We start from the raw sequence: 20,000 nt of genomic DNA, 5'->3' as shown, positions 1-20,000 counted from the left end.
TTGCTAAGTTGCTCGATGTCAAGATCAAGCTTCTTGGTTACAGCAGAGATATTCAACCCCCTCCTGGGATTGGAAAGATCCATGTTGCTAAATAGTTTTGTTTCCCCCCCCCCATCAACAAATAAAAGTTTAAAAATAGCTCCCCTTGAGTGCACATTCAGTAACATCGTATAACCCGGTATGGTACGGAAACGGTATGACAACAGAAACGGTTTGACGGTATGAAAATCTGAATACCGCCCAACTCTATTGTGTGTGTGTGTGTGTGTGTGTGTGTGCGTGCGTCTGTGTCTGTATCTGAGGATACTTTGAAATTCCTGTTTTTGTATATTTTGTCAACACTGATTCAGTGAGAAAACATTATCCCTGTGGTAAACTGTTGACGCAGACTTACATATCTAACAGAGGTTTACTGCAGTCATCTAACACTGTTACTATCTTTCCCATTTTCTGTATCTTATGTGTTGTCTGATTGTGTAAATTAACATTTTTGATATAAGTTTGCATACTGTTATTCATACAAAACACAGACAATCTGATATGAGTGTTTATATTAATTTGAATATTGTTATGTATTCAAATAAGGTGGATGATGATCCTGTGATTATTATGGTAAACAGAAACATTCAGTAAATCATTTGTTTTTCTTTATCAACAGGAAGCAGCTATTTAGAGAAGTGTTTTGCTGTCACAGCAACTGTCACCGTGGGGACCTGGAACTTTGCACTGTTACCAAGGGTGATGCGTTAATGATTAATTCTCACCCAATCCCCTGTCTGCAACAAGGTGTGAAGAGGCGCCGTAGTCATGGAGATCGAACCCAAACCAACCAGTGAGTTTATCAATGGGGGTTTATTTAACTTCTCTTCTCTACTTCTCTTATCTTCTCTACTTCTCTTATCTTCTCTACTTCTCTACTCTACTTCTCTTATCTACTCTACTTCTCTTCTCTACTTCTCTTCTCTACTTCTCTTATCTTCTCTAGTTCTCTTCTCTAGTTCTCTTCTCTAGTTCTCTTCTCTACTTCTCTTCTCTACTTCCCTTATCTTCTCTACTTCTCTTCTCTACTTCTCTTCTCTACTTCTCTTATCTACTTCCCTTATCTTCTCTACTTATCTTCTCTACTTCTCTACTCTACTTGTCTTATCTTCTCTACTTCTCTTCTCTACTTATCTTCTCTACTTCCCTTATCTTCTCTACTTCTCTTCTCTACTTCTCTTATCTACTTCCCGTATCTTCTCTACTTATCTTCTCTACTTATCTTCTCTACTTATCTTCTCTACTTCTCTCTCTACTTCTCTCCTACTTCTCTTATCTACTTCCCTTATCTTCTCTACTTATCTTCTCTACTTATCTTCTCTTCTTCTCTTATCTTCTCTACTTCTCTTCTCTACTTCCCTACTCTACTTCTCTTATCTTCTCTACTTCTCTTCTCTACTTCTCTTATCTACTTCCCTTATCTTCTCTACTTATCTTCTCTACTTCTCTACTCTACTTGTCTTCTCTTCTCTACTTCTCTTCTCTACTTATCTTCTCTACTTCCCTTATCTTCTCTACTTCTCTTCTCTACTTCGCTTATCTACTTCTCTACTCTACTTATCTTATCTTCTCTACTTATCTTCTCTACTTCTCTTCTCTACTTCTCTTATCTTCTCTACTTCTCTACTCTACTTCTCTTATCTTCTCTACTTCTCTTCTCTACTTCCCTACTCTACTTCTCTTATCTTCTCTACTTCTCCTATCTTCTCTACTTATCTTCTCTACTTCTCTTCTCTACTTCTCTTATCTTCTCTACTTCTCTTCTCTACTTCTCTTCTCTTCTCTACTTCTCTTCTCTACTTCTCTTATCTACTTCTCTAATCTTCTCTACTTCTCTACTCTACTTGTCTTATTTTCTCTACTTCTCTTCTCTACTTCTCTTATCTTCTCTACTTCTCTTCTCTACTTCCCTACTCTACTTCTCTTATCTTCTCTACTTCTCTTCTCTACTTCTCCTATCTTCTCTACTTCTCTTCTCTACTTCTCTACTCTACTTCTCTTATCTTCTCTACTTCTCTTCTCTACTTCTCTTATCTTCTCTACTTCTCTTCTCTACTTCTCTTCTCTACTTCTCTTATCTTCTCTACTTCTCTACTCTACTTCTCTTATCTTCTCTACTTCTCTTCTCTACTTCTCTACTCTACTTCTCTACTCTACTTCTCTTATCTTCTCTACTTCTCTTCTCTACTTCTCTTATCTACTTCTTTTATCTTCTCTACTTCTCTTCTCTACTCTACTTCTCTTATCTACTTCCCTTATCTTCTCTACTTATCTTTTCTACTTCTCTACTCTACTTGTCTTCTCTTCTCTACTTCTCTTCTCTACTTATCTTCTCTACTTCCCTTATCTTCTCTACTTCTCTTCTCTACTTCTCTTATCTACTTCTCTACTCTACTTATCTTATCTTCTCTACTTCTCTTCTCTACTTCTCTTCTCTACTTCTCTTATCTTCTCTACTTCTCTACTCTACTTCTCTTATCTTCTCTACTTCTCTTCTCTACTTCCCTACTCTACTTCTCTTATCTTCTCTACTTCTCTTCTTTACTTCTCTTCTCTACTTCTCCTATCTTCTCTACTTCTCTTCTCTACTTCTCTTCTCTACTTCTCTTATCTTCTCTACTTCTCTTCTCTACTTCTCTTCTCTTCTCTACTTCTCTTCTCTACTTCTCTTATCTACTTCTCTAATCTTCTCTACTTCTCTACTCTACTTGTCTTATTTTCTCTACTTCTCTTCTCTACTTCTCTTATCTTCTCTACTTCTCTTCTCTACTTCTCTTCTCTACTTCTCTTATCTTCTCTACTTCTCTACTCTACTTCTCTTATCTTCTCTACTTCTCTTCTCTACTTCTCTACTCTACTTCTCTACTCTACTTCTCTTATCTTCTCTACTTCTCTTCTCTACTTCTCTTATCTACTTCTTTTATCTTCTCTACTTCTCTTCTCTACTCTACTTCTCTTATCTTCTCTACTTCTCTACTTCTCTTCTCTTCTCTACTACTCCTATCTTCTCTACCTCTCTTCTCTACTTATCTTCTCTACATCTCTACTCTACTTCTCTTATCTTCTCTACTTCTCTACTCTACTTCTCTTATCTTCTCTACTTCTCTTCTCTTCTCTACTTTGCTTATCTACTCTACTTCTCTTATATTCTCTACTTCTCTTCTCTACTTCTCTACTTCTCTTCTCTTCTCTACTTCTCTTATCTTCTCTGCTTCTCTTCTCTACTTCTCTTATCTACTTCTCTTATCTTCTCTACTTCTCTCTCTACTTCTATTATCTTCTCTACTTATTGTCTTTTCTTCTATGTACCTTTACTCTTGTCTTGTCTTCTTTCTCCCCTCTCTCTTCCACTTCATCCTGTTCTGCACATTTTTCTCTGTACTTTCCCCCCTCTCCCTCCTCTCCTCCCTTCTCGCTCTATCCCCCCTCTCCCTCCTCTCCTCCCTTCTCGCTCTATCCCCCTTCTCCCTCCACTCCTCCCTTCTCACTCTATCCCCCTCTCCCTCCTCTCCTCCCTTCTCGCTCTATCCCCCCTCTCCCTCCTCTCCTCCCTTCTTGCTCTATCCCCCCTCTCCCTTCCCTTCCCTTCCCTCCTCTTCTCCCCTGTTAATCTCTCCCCTCTTCTCCCTCCCCCCACTCCCTACCCTCTCTTCTCTTCACATTTCTCCCCTCCTATTCCTACCCTCCCCTCATATTCTCTATTATCCCCTTCTTCTCCCTCCCCTACTTTACCTCCACTTCTCTCCTCCTTCTCTTCTCTTCTCTTCTCTTCTCTTCTCTTCTCTTCTCTTCTCCTTCTCTTCTCTTCTCTTCTCTTCTCAACTTTACCTTTTCCTCTCCTCTCCTCTCCTCTCTCCTCTCCTCTCCTCTCCTCTCCTCTCCTCTCCTCTCCTCTCCTCTCCTCTCCTCTCCTCTCCTCTCCTCTCCTCTCCTCTCCTCTCCCTCCTCTTCTCCCTCTCCTTCCCTTTCCCTCCTCTCCTCTTCTCCCCTCCATCCCCCTCCCCTCCTCTCCTCCTCCTCCCCTCCATCCCCTCCTCTCCTCTTCTCCCCTGACTCTAGCCCAGGGCACCCCAATCACTCTACATGCTAATCAGCTTAACACACACACACACAAAACACACACAACTCGTTAAATATGCACCTTCCTCATTGACATACAAATTCAGTTAACTACTCTGCTCTGCAAAACAAGGAAAACAAATATTTTAAATTATGTTTTTGTTTCTGCAAATCAAATCAAATTTTATTTGTCACATACTCCGAATACAACAGGTCTAGACTTTACCGTGAAATGCTTACTCGGAAATGCTTACTTTGTCATTCCTACTGCCTCTGATTTGGCGGACTCACTAAGCACACATGCTTCGTTTCAAAGTTATGTTGTGTTGGAGTGTGCCACTGGCTATCCATATATTAAAATAACAAGAAAATGGTGCCGTCTTCTTTGGTTAATATAAAGAATTAGAAATTATTTCTACTTTTAATTTTGATACTTAACTATATTTTAGAAATTATATTTACTTTTTATACATAAGTATATTTAAAACCAAATACTTTTAGACTTTTACTCAAGTAGTATTTTACTGGGTGACATTGACTTTTACTTGAGTAATTTTCTATTAAGGTATCTTTACTCTTACTCAAGTATGACAATTGGGTACTTTTTCCAACACTGGTAAGAGGCATTGGAAAACGTACTTCAGCTCAGCCCAGCTTCACAACTGTGATGGTGTGTTTGGACCATAATAGGTCCTTAGTGATGTGGATACTAAGGAACTTGAAGCTCTCAACCCGAAATCCACTACAACCCCGCCGATGTAAATAGGGGCGTGCTCAGCCCTCCATTTCCTGTAGTCAACGATCAGCTCCTTTGTCTTGCTGACGTTGAGGGAGAGGTTGTTGTCCCGGCACCACACTGCCAGGTATCTGTCCTCCCTAAAGCCTGTCTCATCGTCGTCTGTGATCAGGCCTGCCGCCGTTGTGTCGTCGGAAAACTTAATGATGGTGTTGGAGTCGAGCGTGACCATGCAGTCATGGGTGAACAGGCAGTACAGGAGGGGACTAAGCACACACCCCTGAGGGGCCCCTGTGTTGAGGGTCAGCGTAGTGGATGTGTTCTTGCCTACTCTAACCAGCTGGGGGCGGCACGTCAGGAAGAACAGGATCCAGTTGCATAGGGAGGTGTTCAGTCCCAGGGTCCTTAACTTAGTGATGCACTGTAGTCAATGAACAGCATTATGACGTAAGAAAGGGAAGTGTGGAGTCCAATAGAGATTGCGTGTTGATGTGAGCATTTCATGGCTAGAGATATGAGTGATACGGGGCGGTAGTCATTTAGACAGTTTACGTTGGCGTTCTTGTGCACAGGGACTATGGTGGATGGCTTGAAACGTTTGTATTACAGATTGGGTTAGGGAGAGGTTGAAAATGTCAGTGAAGACATTTGCCAGCTAGTCAGCGCATGCTCTGAGTACGCGCCCTTGTAATCCATCTGAATGTTAACCTGTTTACTCACATCAGCTACAGAGAGCATGATCACACAGTCATCTGGAACAGTTGGTGCTCTCACGCATGGTTCCGTGTTGGTTGCCTTGAAAAGAGCATAGAAGGCATTTAGCTCGTCTGGTAGGCTCGCGTAACTGGGCAGCTTTCAGGTGGGTTTCCCTTTGTAATCAGTAATAGTTTGCCAGCCCTGCCACATCCAAAGAGCATCAAAGCCAGAGTAGTAGGAATCGATCATGGACCTGTATTGGCGCTTTGCCTTTTTGATGGTTCGTCGGAGGATGTAGCAGGATTTCTTCTAAGCGTCCGTTAGTGTCCCACTCGGAGGCCGATACGTAACGTTTATTAATGAGCAGTGATGTTATCAAGAGCATTGATACTATCCAGAGCAGTGATACTATCCAGAGCAGTGATACTATCCAGAGCAGTGGTACTATCCAGAGTAGTGGTACTATCCAGAGCAGCGATACTATCCAGAGCAGTGATACTATCCAGAGCAGTGATACTATCCAGAGCAGCGATACTATCCAGAGCAGTGATACTATCCAGAGCAGTGGTACTATCCAGAGTAGTGGTACTATCCAGAGCAGTGATACTATCCAGAGTAGTGATACTATCCAGAGCAGTGATACTATCCAGAGCAGTGACCAGAGCAGTGATACTATCCAGAGCAGTGATACTATCCAGAGCAGTGACCAGAGCAGTGGTACTATCCAGAGCAGTGATACTATCCAGAGCAGTGATACTATCCAGGGCAGTGATACTATCCAGAGCAGTGATACTATCCAGAGCAGTGTTACTATCCAGAGCAGTGATACTATCCAGAGCAGTGTTACTATCCAGAGCAGTGATACTATCAAGAGCAGTGATACTATCCAGAGCAGTAATACTATCAAGAGCAGTGATACTATCCAGAGCAGTGATACTATCAAGAGCAGTGATACTATCCAGAGCAGTGATACTATCCAGAGTAGTGATACTATCCAGAGCAGTGATACTATCCAGAGCAGTGACCAGAGCAGTGATACTATCCAGAGCAGTGATACTATCCAGAGCAGTGACCAGAGCAGTGGTACTATCCAGAGCAGTGATACTATCCAGAGCAGTGATACTATCCAGGGCAGTGATACTATCCAGAGCAGTGATACTATCCAGAGCAGTGTTACTATCCAGAGCAGTGATACTATCCAGAGCAGTGTTACTATCCAGAGCAGTGATACTATCAAGAGCAGTGATACTATCCAGAGCAGTGATACTATCCAGAGCAGTGATACTATCCAGAGCAGTGATACTATCAAGAGCAGTGATACTATCCAGAGCAGTGATACTATCAAGAGCAGTGATACTATCCAGAGCAGTGATACTATCAAGAGCAGTGATACTATCCAGAGCAGTGATATTATCCAGAGCAGTGATACTATCAAGAGTAGTTATACTATCCAGAGCAGTGATACTATCCAGAGCAGTGATACTATCAAGAGCATTGATACTATCCAGAGCAGTGATATTATCCAGAGCAGTGATACTATCAAGAGCAGTGATACTATCCAGAGCCGTGTTACTATCTAGAGCAGTGATACTATCCAGAGCAGTGATACTATCCAGAGCAGTGATACTATCAAGAGCAGTGATACTATCCAGAGCAGTGATACTATCCAGAGCAGTGATACTATCCAGAGCAGTGACCAGAGTAGTGGTACTATCAAGAGCAGTGATACTATCCAGAGCAGTGATACTATCCAGAGCAGTGATACTATCCAGAGCAGTGATACTATCAAGAGCAGTGATACTATCCAGAGCAGTGATACTATCTAGAGCAGTGATACTATCTAGAGCAGTGATACTATCTAGAGCAGTGATACTATCCAGAGCAGTGATACTATCCAGAGCAGTGATACTATCTAGAGCAGTGATACTATCAAGAGCAGTGATACTATCCAGAGCAGTGATACTATCTAGAGCAGTGATACTATCTAGAGCAGTGATACTATCTAGAGCAGTGATACTATCCAGAGCAGTGATACTATCCAGAGCAGTGATACTATCAAGAGCAGTGATACTATCCAGAGCAGTGATACTATCCAGAGCAGTGACCAGAGTAGTGGTACTATCAAGAGCAGTGATACTATCCAGAGCAGTGATACTATCCAGAGCAGTGATACTATCTAGAGCAGTGATACTATCCAGAGCAGTGATACTATCTAGAGCAGTGATACTATCCAGAGCAGTGATACTATCCAGAGCAGTGATACTATCTAGAGCAGTGATACTATCCAGAGCAGTGATACTATCTAGAGCAGTGATACTATCCAGAGCAGTGATACTATCCAGAGCAGTGTTACTATCCAGAGCAGTGATACTATCCAGAGCAGTGATACTATCCAGAGCAGTGATACTATCTAGAGCAGTGATACTATCCAGAGCAGTGATACTATCTAGAGCAGTGATACTATCCAGAGCAGTGATACTATCCAGAGCAGTGATACTATCTAGAGCAGTGATACTATCCAGAGCAGTGATACTATCTAGAGCAGTGATACTATCTAGAGCAGTGATACTATCTAGAGCAGTGATACTATCCAGAGCAGTGATACTATCTAGAGCAGTGATACTATCCAGAGCAGTGATACTATCCAGAGCAGTGATACTATCTAGAGCAGTGATACTATCTAGAGCAGTGATACTATCTAGAGCAGTGATACTATCCAGAGCAGTGATACTATCTAGAAGGCAGTGTATACTATCTAGAGCAGTGATACTATCCTAGAGCAGTGATACTATCCAGAGCAGTGATACTATCCAGAGCAGTGATACTATCTAGAGCAGTGATACTATCCAGAGCAGTGATACTATCTAGAGCAGTGATACTATGCAGAGCAGTGATACTATCTAGAGCAGTGATACTATCCAGAGCAGTGATACTATCTAGAGCAGTGATACTATCCAGAGCAGTGATACTATCCAGAGCAGTGATACTATCTAGAGCAGTGATACTATCCAGAGCAGTGATACTATCTAGAGCAGTGATACTATCCAGAGCAGTGATACTATCCAGAGCAGTGTGCGGGTTGCTTCTTTTTTCTCATTTTATTCAACCGTTACCATGCACCTGTATAAAAGATAGCTCAGATGTGCGAGTGCCTTTTGAATGGTGAGTGTCCCTCTCGTTGAATGCAGCAGCTCCAGCCTTTAGCTAAGTGCAGATGTTGCCTGAACTCGATTGGTGGACAGGCTGCTGTGTGAGGCATTATACGTTCCTCTTTTCTCTGACTTGTTATCGCATAACGTACTGTCTGTTACTATGACAACCACACGCTAGCTGTTCATTAGAAGAAAAACATGTTTTCTTATTGAAACCATAATGTAAATTACACTGTTATTCAATACAAAATGTATTGGTTATATATACTGAACAGAAATAAAAATGCAACATGCAACAATTTCAAAATGTTTACTGAGTTACAGTTCATATAAGAAAATCTGTCAATTTAAAGAAATTCTATAGGCCCTAATCTATGGATTTCACATGACTGGGAATACAAATATGCATCTGTTGGTCACAGATACCAAAATAAAACTAAAAAGGTAGAGACGTGGATTAGAAAACCAGTCAGTATCTGGTGTGATCACCATTGTTCGCATTGACTTAACCCTCCTGCTCTGTTCCGGTCGAATTGGACCGATTTTTCTCTCTGAAAAATGTAGTTAATTTAATCTGATTATCATAAAGTTCTATGACTTTGTCCACACAGGGCATCTGAACACACAAAATACATGTTGATGATTTTCATTACATTTTGGGTGTTTATTTTACTTTTGTACACTACAATTAGTGTATAAAATTGAGTTCAGGCACATTCCCATTCATCAGATGGACACACTTCCTCTCCCAGACCCTCACATGCATGTGTGTTTGAGCACACACACACACACACACACACACCTCACTCCCCTTCTTGGCTTCCATGGCAACCCCTACGGGAAACTTTCCCCAATAGAATCTTTCCCCCACCGGAACCACACCTGTTAGCATTCTCACAAACAATCGAAACATTGTTTCAATAATATATAGAACTTTTCTCACAGCTCTGGTATTCAAAGCTTTTTGAGGCCTTGCTCATAATTCATTCTGTGGCAGCACAATGCCTATACGATATACTGTATGTGAGGCTCAAGATCATATCTTTGATCATGACACTGGTGAGGAGGAGAGAGTCTTTGTTAAACTTTGACACAAAGTAGTCTGTGATAAAAAGCATAATATGTTTCATCGGAGTATTTGTTATAGTCAACATAATCCATACATTGTGCTTTTTTTAACTCAAAAACGAGTTGTATGAGCTCAGGTCAATGAGGCCTATAGGCCAGAAACAGCAAATAGAAGTTCAAAATGTTCACAAGAACTTAAGTTGATAAAAAGATCTAATACAACATTAGGTGATAATATATGTATTATAATCAGCTGTAATGGGGCGGTCATTTTGGACCAGAACATAGAATTAATTAACATGAAACGAATACAACAGGAGGGTTAATCAGGCTGTTGAATGTGACCTGTGGAATGATGTCCCACTCCTCTTCAATGGCTGTGCAAAGTTTCTGGATATTGGCGGGAACTGGAACACACTGTCGTACACGTCGATCCAGAGCATCCCAAACATGCTCAATGGGTGATTATGTCTTGTGAGTATGCAGGTCATGGAAGAACTGGGACATTTTCAGCGTCCAGGAATTGTGTACAGATTCTTGCCACATGGGGCTGTGTATTATCATGCTGAAACATGAAGTGATGGCGACGGATGACAATGGACCTCAATGGGCCCATTCAATTCTCTGGCAACAGCTCTGGTAAACATTCCTGCAGTCAGCTTGCCAAATACACTCTCCCTCAAAACTTGAGACATCTGTGGCATTGTGCTGTGTGACAAAAATGCACATTTTAGAGTGGCCTTTTATTGTCCCCAGCACAAGGTGCACCTGTGTAATGATCATGCTGTTTAATCAGCGTTTTATTATGCCACACCTGTTAAGTGGATGGATTATCTAGACAAAGGAGAAATGCTCACTAACAGGGATGTATTTTTATTTGTATTTATTATGGATCCCCATTAGCTGATGTCAAGGCAGCAGCTACTCTTCCTGGGGTCCAGCAACATTAAGGCAGTTTATACAATTTTAAAATACATTCACAGATTTCATAACACACTGTGTGCCCTCAGGCCACTACTCCACCTCCACCACATATCTACAGTACAAAATCCATCTGTACGATTGTGTATCGTGCCTATGTTTGTTTCGCTGCACAGTCCCTGCTGTAAATACATTTTGGCACCAAATTTGAGAGAAATAAGTTATTTGTGCGTATTGACTTTTGGGGCCAGTCCAGTGTTTGCACATAAGTAGCTAGCACAGATGGCTTGCTAGCTAGCTAGACAAACTACTTTGCTGGCTATATAGAGCCTAACTACATTGCTGGTTAGCTAGCCTGCTAACATTATCCAAGTGAGCATGAAATGAAGACAGGGCTGCTTGCTTGATGATATTTTGGATTATTTACTTATTCAAATACGCTGTCGCTGGCTGTGGTAAGCTACTCACCGCCAAACCACCACGCCTACTCTCACGTCGTGACTTACTGAATGATAAATGACGTTGAATGAGCAGATCATAGGGCGCCCTCTTCAGGAAACCCTTTTTTTAAATGACCGCAAATGAGCAGACATATTTGTTAATTCTATGTATATAATATCAGCATTGGTGGAATAAAGACCGATACAAATATTTCTGTGAAAGGCTAATATCCATCGGTTAACTGATTTATTGGTCGGGCTCTTCCTGTAATCCGCGGCTTCTGGTTGGACGACGTCATCGATGCACTTATTGATGAAGCCAGTGACTGATGTGGTAAACTCTTCAATGCCATTGGATGAATCCCGCAACATTTACTCCACACACAGTGACGCATAAAAAGCTCTCCCTCACCCTCTGTTTGGCAAATCTGACCATAACTCTGTCCTCTTGATTCCTGTTTATAAGCAAACACTCAAAAAGGAAGTACCAGTGACACGCTCAATACGGAAGTGGTTCCAATGAAGCGGATGCTAAGCTAAAGGACTGTTTCGCTAGCACAGACTGGAATATGATTTTAGCTTCTAGTTGAGCAGGTGATATACTGGTAGAAATGAGGTAAAACGGATTTCAGTTTTCCTGCATTAAAATCACCGGCCACTAGGAGCGCCACCTCTGGGTGAGTATTTTCTTGTTTGCTTATGGCCTTATACAGCTCGCTGAGTGTGGTCTTAGTGCCAACATCGGTTTGTGGTGGTCAATAGAATACTATGATTTTTTTGTTTGTTGATAAACTCTCTTGGTAAATATTATGGTCTACAGCTTATCATGAGCCATTCTAACTCAGGAGAGGAGAATCTCGAGACTTCCTTAATATTAGAGATCGCCACCAGCGGTTATTAACAAAGTAACAAACCATCTCCCTTGAGTTTACCCGATTCTGCCGTTCTGTCCAGCAGATGTGTAGAAAAACCAGCTAGATTTATATTTTCCATGTCCTTGTTCAGCCATGACTCGGGACAAACATAGGATATTACAGTTCTTCAGATTACGTTGATAGGATAGTGTCGAACGGAGCCTGGGCCTGGTCCAGTATGTTCTTCGCCACCACTCATTAAAGTAGAAATCCTCATCCAAATTCGAGTTTAGTGATCGCTGTTCTGATCTCCAGAAGCTCTTTTCTGTCACAAGAAACGATGGCGGAAACATTATGTAAAATAAATACAATCAGCGCAAAAAAACAAAATGGCAGCTATTAACTCCAGCGTCATTCCTTAAAAAAAAAGCAAAAGATTGTCAAAAATTTGGAAAAAAATATTTTTTGTGATGTTTTTGTTTGTGCAAGTTATCTTCCTCTCGTTATGTTAGATATAGAAGAATATGAGTTTATAACTTGACACAGTATATACCATTAAAGTGGGACTTGTTTACGAAATTACGTACGCTCTTATCATCCTCTATTTACAGAAGGATTGTGGGTATGAATTTGTAAAACATCACTGGACATTTGTCCAAGTCAACCGCCATTGTTCCACGGCATATCTTCCTGGCATGTGGTCAAAGCATCCATTCATCAAACATTCCAGATGGCACAAATCATATTACAACACATACTCTCGGCTTTCAATTGATATGTCAATTTTACTAATTATAATTCTATGGGGGTACAGACACAGTGTGCGAACCCAAATGGCACCCTATTCTATATTATAGTGCACTACTTTTATGTAGTGCATCCTATGGACCCTGGTCAAAAGTAGTGCACGATATGGGGAATAGGGTGTCATTTGGGACGCAAGCACTCCTCCACTGTTCTCTTCTGTCCTCCCTCTCCTGTCTGTAACATCACTCCAATCAAGGGGATTAGTGGGACGCAGCATTGTGTCAGAGGACAAAACACTGAATAGCAATAAAGTTAAGGAGGAGAGATTATAAGAACAAGGCATGTGTGTGTGTGTGTGTGTGTGTGTGTGTGTGTGTGTGTGTGTGTGTGTGTGTGTGTGTGTGTGTGTGTGTGTGTGTGTGTATGTGTATGTGTGTGTGTGTGTGTGTGTGTGTGTGTGTGTGTGTGTGTGTGTGTCACAGAGAAGGTGACACGTATGTGTACCGTATGAATGGAGCCCAGGCCTCGTCTTCCATTTATATATTAGACAATTAACCTAAATGTTTTTTTTTGTATGTTGTTTGTGTGAGTGATGGGGGAAACACACATCCATCCCCATAACAGATAGCAGCCAATAATGGGAACATCACATTTGCATATCACTAATTAAACATTCATATTAGCATATATAGCGTTACATGTGTTGTCAGAGTGAGAGCTACGGTGGCAATAACTTTTCCCTTAAAAATTATTTTTAAAAAATTTAAAAAATCCCTCTATTAAAATGAAAGTGATTGTGATGTTTTTAATCAGCAAGATAAAGCCGTCCATCGCTGTGAACTCCCACTAGGTAAAAATTGGTTGAATCAACATTGTTTCCACGTTATTTCAACCACACAAATCTGATTTGGTTTTGAAAAAAGTAATCAACATAAGGGAATTTAAGTGTGTTTTTTTTTTCTTCACCCAACTTCAACCTAAATCCAATGACAATTCACGTTGGTTGACAATTTCACCAAAGAAAAGAGAAACTGTTTTCTCTGTAGATCTCATTTTAAATCTAACAGATGGTTAACTACAGTATACGATCTATAAAGACGTGTATCATTTTCATTTGGAAAACAACAAATTGATTGATACTCCCATCCCTTGGAAACAGGTTTGATTTACACAACATCATTAGACTCCACAATGTTTCAGGTAAAGATATAGTACACATCTAACAAGATGTGTGGAAGTGGAAGATTCGGTACATAGTTTCTGGTATTACCCCATAGTTGCACATTTTGGGGGTAAAGTAAAAGAATGCTTACTCCTTGTTTTACACGATTTTATTATCTTTCCACAAACAGTTATATTGGGTGACTTAAGGGAAAAATGCAACACGCTATTCACTGTGTGTACAAAACTTTAAAAACACCTTCATAAAATTGAGTTGCACATCTTTTGCCATCAGAACAGCCTCAATTCGTCAGGTCATGGACCCTACAAGGTGTCAAGTGTTCCACAGGGATGCTGACCAATGTCGACTCCAATGCTTCCCACTGTTGCGTCAAGTTGGCTGGATGTCCTTTGGGTGGTGGACCATTATTGATGCACACAGGAAACTGTTGAACCCAGCACTGTTGCAATTCTTGACGCAAACCGGTGCGCCTGGCACCTACTACCAATACCCCGTTCAAAGGCACTTTAATCTTTTGTGCCATTCACCCTCTGAATGGCACACACACACAATCCATTTCTCAATTGTCTCAAGGCTTAACAAATCTTTCTTTATCCTGTCTCCTCCCCTTCATCATCACTGGTTGAAGTGGATTTAACAAGTGACATCAATAAGGGATCATAGCTTTCACCTGGATTTACCTGTGTTCATAATGAGAGAGATTGCAGTAGTACTGTAGATTACTTTATCACTGACCTCAACCCAGAGTCTCTCAGAGCGTTCAGCCCACTGACACCCCTATCAGATCACAGCAAAATCACAGTCTACTTGAAAAGAGCAATACTCAATCATGAGGCATCAAAGCCAAAGGAAGTGCATGCTATAGACGGAAGGAATGTAGTGTAGAAACCAACAAAAAAACAATTAGGCGATAAAAAATTAAATCCCTTCTAGACAATATCCTGGACCAAACGTTTCACTGTAATAGTGAAAGTGTAACATTGACAGTAGAAAACCTAAACAGTATATTTGATCTCTCAGCTTTCCTATTAAATCAAAAAATCTCAAGCAGACAACCTAGGAAAATTAACAACAATGACAAACGGATTGATGAAGAATGCAAAAACCTAAGAAAATTAGTAACCTATCCAACCAAAAACATAGAATCCCAGAAAACCTGAACCTACTCCTTCACTATGGTGAATCTCCACAAATACCCAGAAATACAGTAAGTGTTACGACTTCCGCCGAAGTCGGTTCCTCTCCTTGTTCGGGCGGCGCACGGCGGTCGGCGTCGCCGGTCTTCTTAGCCGTCATCAATCCACTTTTCATTTTCCATTTGTTTTGTCTTGTCTTCTCACACACCTGGTCTCAATTTCCCTCAGTACATGTTGTGTGTTTAACCCTCTATTCCCCCCATGTCTTTGTGCAGAGTTGTTTATTGTAAGTGCATGTTTTCTCTGGTGCGCGACGGGTTTTGTACCCATTTGTTTATTGTTCTGGTTTCCGGTGGTTTTTATGAATAAAACTGCTCCGTTGATTACCCAGTTTTGCTCTCCTGCGCCTGACTTCCCTGCCGCCAGTTCCACACTCACTTACACTAAGGAAAAAGAAGGAACAGCACGTCAGAAAACAGCTCAATGTAATTGAAGGCCATAGAATCTAACTACTTCAGGGAACATTGGAAAACACCTAACAAACAACAACACAAAGAGTTAACTATCCAATACCGTTTCTCCAATATTTTTGCCTCTATAACAAAGAACAAACAGCAAAAACATATACATGATAAAATACAAATCTTAGAATAAATGATTAAAGAATTGCTTGGGCCAAGAAACATGAACAATGGACATTAGAGCGATGGAAATGTTTTGTTCTAACCACCGTGTCTATGTGAGACGTAGAACAGAGGATCTCCGCATGTGTGGTTCCCATTGTGAAGCATGGAGGTGGAGGTGTGATGGTGTGGGGGTGCATTGCTGGTGACACTGTCGGTGATTTATTTAGAATTCAAGGCACACTTAACCAGCATGAATACCATAGCATTCTGCAGCGATACGCCATCCCATCTGGTTTGCGCTTGGTGGGACTATCATTTGTTTTTCAACAGGACAATGACCCAACACACATCCAGGCTGTGTAAGGGCTATTTGACCAAGAAGGAGTGTGATGGAGTACTGCATCAGATGACCTGGCCTCCACAATAACCCACCTCAACCCACCTATATATTCTGCACAGCTACTGTCAGACATGGGCCCTGACAGTACATCTCAGTAAGACAAAGATAATGGCGTTCCAAAAAAGGTCCAGTTGCCATGACCACAAATACAAATTCCATCTAGACACCGTTGCCCTAGAGCACACAAACAACTATACATACCTCGGCCTAAACATCAGCGCCACAGGTAACTTCCACAAAGCTGTGAACAATCTGAGAGACAAGGCGAGAAGGGCCTTCTATGCCATCAAAAGGAACATACATTTCAACATACCAATTAGGATCTGGCTAAAAATACTTGAGTTAGTTATAGAATTCCAAGAATTCACAAAATGGGACAAACACCAAATTGAGCCTCTGCATGCAGAATTCTGCAAAAACTATCCTCTGTGTACAATGTAAAACACCAAATAATGCATGCAGAGCAGAATTAGGCTGATACCCGCTAATTATCAAAATCTAGAATTGAGTTGTTAAATTCAAGAACCACATAAAATGAAGCGATTCCCAAACCTTCCTTAACAAAGCCATCACCTACAGAGAGATGAACCTGGAGAAGAGTCCCATAAGGAAACTAGTCCTGGGGCTCTGTTCACAAACACAAACACACCCCACAGGACAGCAACACAATTAGACCCAACCAAATCATGAGAAAACAAAAAGATAATTACTTGACACAGCTGTGTTGTTGGCTAGCTCCTCTGAACAACAGTGTCCTGATGAGAGAGCACATTTTCTATGCCAGGTGAAATCGTGCCTCGTTAGCTCATTGTTATGGATTTACCCAAATAAGTGTCACTAGAAAACAGCTTAAACAAATGCATCTACTGTTGTTATTCTGTCTGCACTGTTTGACGTGATTGTAAATTAGCCGTAGTTGATCCGCTAGCAAGCGTGGGATATTAACGTTGCCAGCCAGTATTGGCAATGGAACACTTGGAACGAACCAATGGGTCACGTCCATAGATACAGAACATTAAAATATATATTTTTATGCAAATATGTCAATCATTATCTGAATATGTTGGTAACTCGTATAAAAGCGATAATGTCCTCGATAATGCCAGCTCTGTAAACACATGACTCTGGGTAGAACTATTTTTAGACTGCTGGTCCCTGGTACAGAATATTAGTTTAGAAACAGGATATCATTCCCTCTTGAAACAGTTGAAGCATGTTGGGTTGAAGCCAACAGCATAGTGACATGTTGTTTATGTCATGATTTATAGAATGTTGTAATAACTAAAGAAAACTATCTCTTTTGAGGGCCTATCTACTCCCGAATGCAGCGTGCTATTTGTCTGAGTGTGCCAGAACGCAGAATAACTGATGCATTTACTAACACCCCAACACCTGTTGAATGTGACCGGTGTCAGTAAACATCGACAGCAACAAAAAAGCGTCATTAAATTGCTGCCTGCAGCAGTTACAGTCACCAACGCTCTGGATAACATGAAAACACACTAACCAACTCTGCTAGGGTGAGTAAAATGGTCAGAATGAGGTTCTCTCTCATTTGTGTCTGGAAGTAGCTAGCCAGCTAGCCAACGTTAGCCAGTTAGCTTGGGATCAAACCTACTCCTCGGCCAGAGCGTCCAGTGTGCACTCTGAGCGCTCCGAGAGAGTAAAGACCTGAATTTACTCAAGTTTACGCCCAGAGTGCACTTTGACACTCCAGATTTTACGAATTTACGAACGCTAACAATATGTCCCAATTGACACCCTATTTCCTTTATAGTAGACTACTCATGACCAGGACCCATGTGGCAAAAAGTAGTGCACTATAGGGAATAGTATGAGATTTAGGATACAATCTATGCACATGTAACTCAGAGATATAGATGAAAGAGTCGTAGTGCATTATAACAGAACTAATAGCTGGGTTGTTGTGTCTTTTACTAATCACACACACACACACACACACACACACAGACACACACACACACACACACACAGAGACAGACACAGACACACACACACACACACACACACACACACACACACACACACACACACACACACACACACACACACACACACACACACACACACACACACACACACACACACTTAGACATTAAATGTTATTTTTTTCTCGCAGTCCCCATAGTAATGACAGGCTTTTAGTGTTAACTACAAACAAGTCATAACATGCAGGCCTTCCTATTTTCTTTATATCGAGGGTAATTTACATATTTAATGACTCTGCTTCATTAAGTACACAGAGGAATGTATGCATAAATAATTACATGTAATATTATGAAAGCAAAATTATGTTCTGATGTGAGTTGGCAACTTTGGATGTATGCCTCGTTGATTTCTATACACTGATTAACATTGTGTGTCTGCGTGTGAATTACTTTCCGTCATGAACAAGATTATAGGATGTCAACCATACTTTGACAAGAGCTGATGTCTGATTTCACTCTTTAACATTCAGAGCAGACAGCTAGACCAGAGCTGATGTCTGATTTCACTCTTTAACATTCAGAGCAGACAGCTAGACCAGAGCTGATGTCTGATTTCACTCTTTAACATTTAGAGCAGACAGCTAGACCAGAGCTGATGTCTGATTTCACTCTTTAACATTCAGAGCAGACAGCTAGACCAGAGCTGATGTCTGATTTCACTCTTTAACATTTAGAGCAGACAGCTAGATTGGAATCATTGATGAACACATAGACACAGACATTCAACATCTGTCAGATTCCTTTTCAGAAAGACAGAGAGAGAGAGAGGGAGAGAGAGAGAGAGATGGGTAGAGAGAGAGAGAGAGAGAGAGAGAGAGATGGGTGGGTGGGTAGAGAGAGAGAGAGAGAGAGATGGGTAGAGAGAGAGAGAGATGGGTAGAGAGAGAGAGAGAGAGTGAGATGGGTAGAGAGAGAGAGATAGAGAGAGAGAGAGTGAGATGGGTAGAGAGAGAGATAGCGAGAGAGAGTGAGAGTGAGATGGGTAGATAAATAAAGTGGTCAGGTGAGCGAGAGAGAGAGAGAGAGAGAGACAAATCACAGTCAAACATTTTTGTATTTTTGCAGAGAGGAAAGAGAGTTAAGTGTTCATTGTAAACAACAACTGAATATGTGACTCTCTCTCTCTGTGTTTCGTGACAGCCTGAAGTTCACCTGACTGACAGCATGTACATGTCAAACTCTCAGTGAAGGCTTCCTGTCTCATTTTCTGAGTTATTGTCATATAATAATGTTTGACAGCCTATAGTATTTGGTGGATTAACGACAGGATGTTAAAACCTCCTAGAGTTGATTTACGCACCCGGTAAGTAACATAATATAAACATCCCCATTAAAATCCCTACATTTAATCTACAGATATCTTTTTGTTGTATATGGCATCTGTGGTGGACGATGGCAGAGCTACAATGGTGTTTATCAGACCAGGAGACATCTTCAAATTCCAAATCAAATAGCTCAATGATCCATAGTATGAACACCTTAAAACAATTCCATCTTAAAAATAATTCCATATGTCAGTTTACAGTAGCACCACCACCAAAGGCTAAGATTTACAGCGGTTTTTAATGTGTCTCGTTATCAAATGGGGAAAACAGTGTGTAATTAACATGAACCCCGTTACTGAGTAAAGGAAAGTGACAACAGTTGTATCTCTAGTCTGCAATGCACACACACACACACACACACACACACACACACACACACACACACACACACACACACACACACACACACACACACACACACAAGCACGCACGCACGTGGACGCACACACACACACAAACGTCGGGTCGATGGTAACCTGATCTATGACCCATATATTCCCTAGTTAGTTGCTTTTCTCTTTCCAACATTGGACTGTACTCTATCCAGTGTGTACCTTGGCGTTCTACTGTTGATACTTCCTACTTAGCTGAGATACTTGCAGCTGTTTA

The sequence above is a fragment of the Salmo salar genome, chromosome 27 (assembly GCF_965601325.2).
Source record: "Salmo salar chromosome 27, fSalSal1, whole genome shotgun sequence".
In the NCBI taxonomy this organism is placed as follows: domain Eukaryota; kingdom Metazoa; phylum Chordata; class Actinopteri; order Salmoniformes; family Salmonidae; genus Salmo; species Salmo salar.
This window is presented reverse-complemented; position numbering follows the sequence as displayed.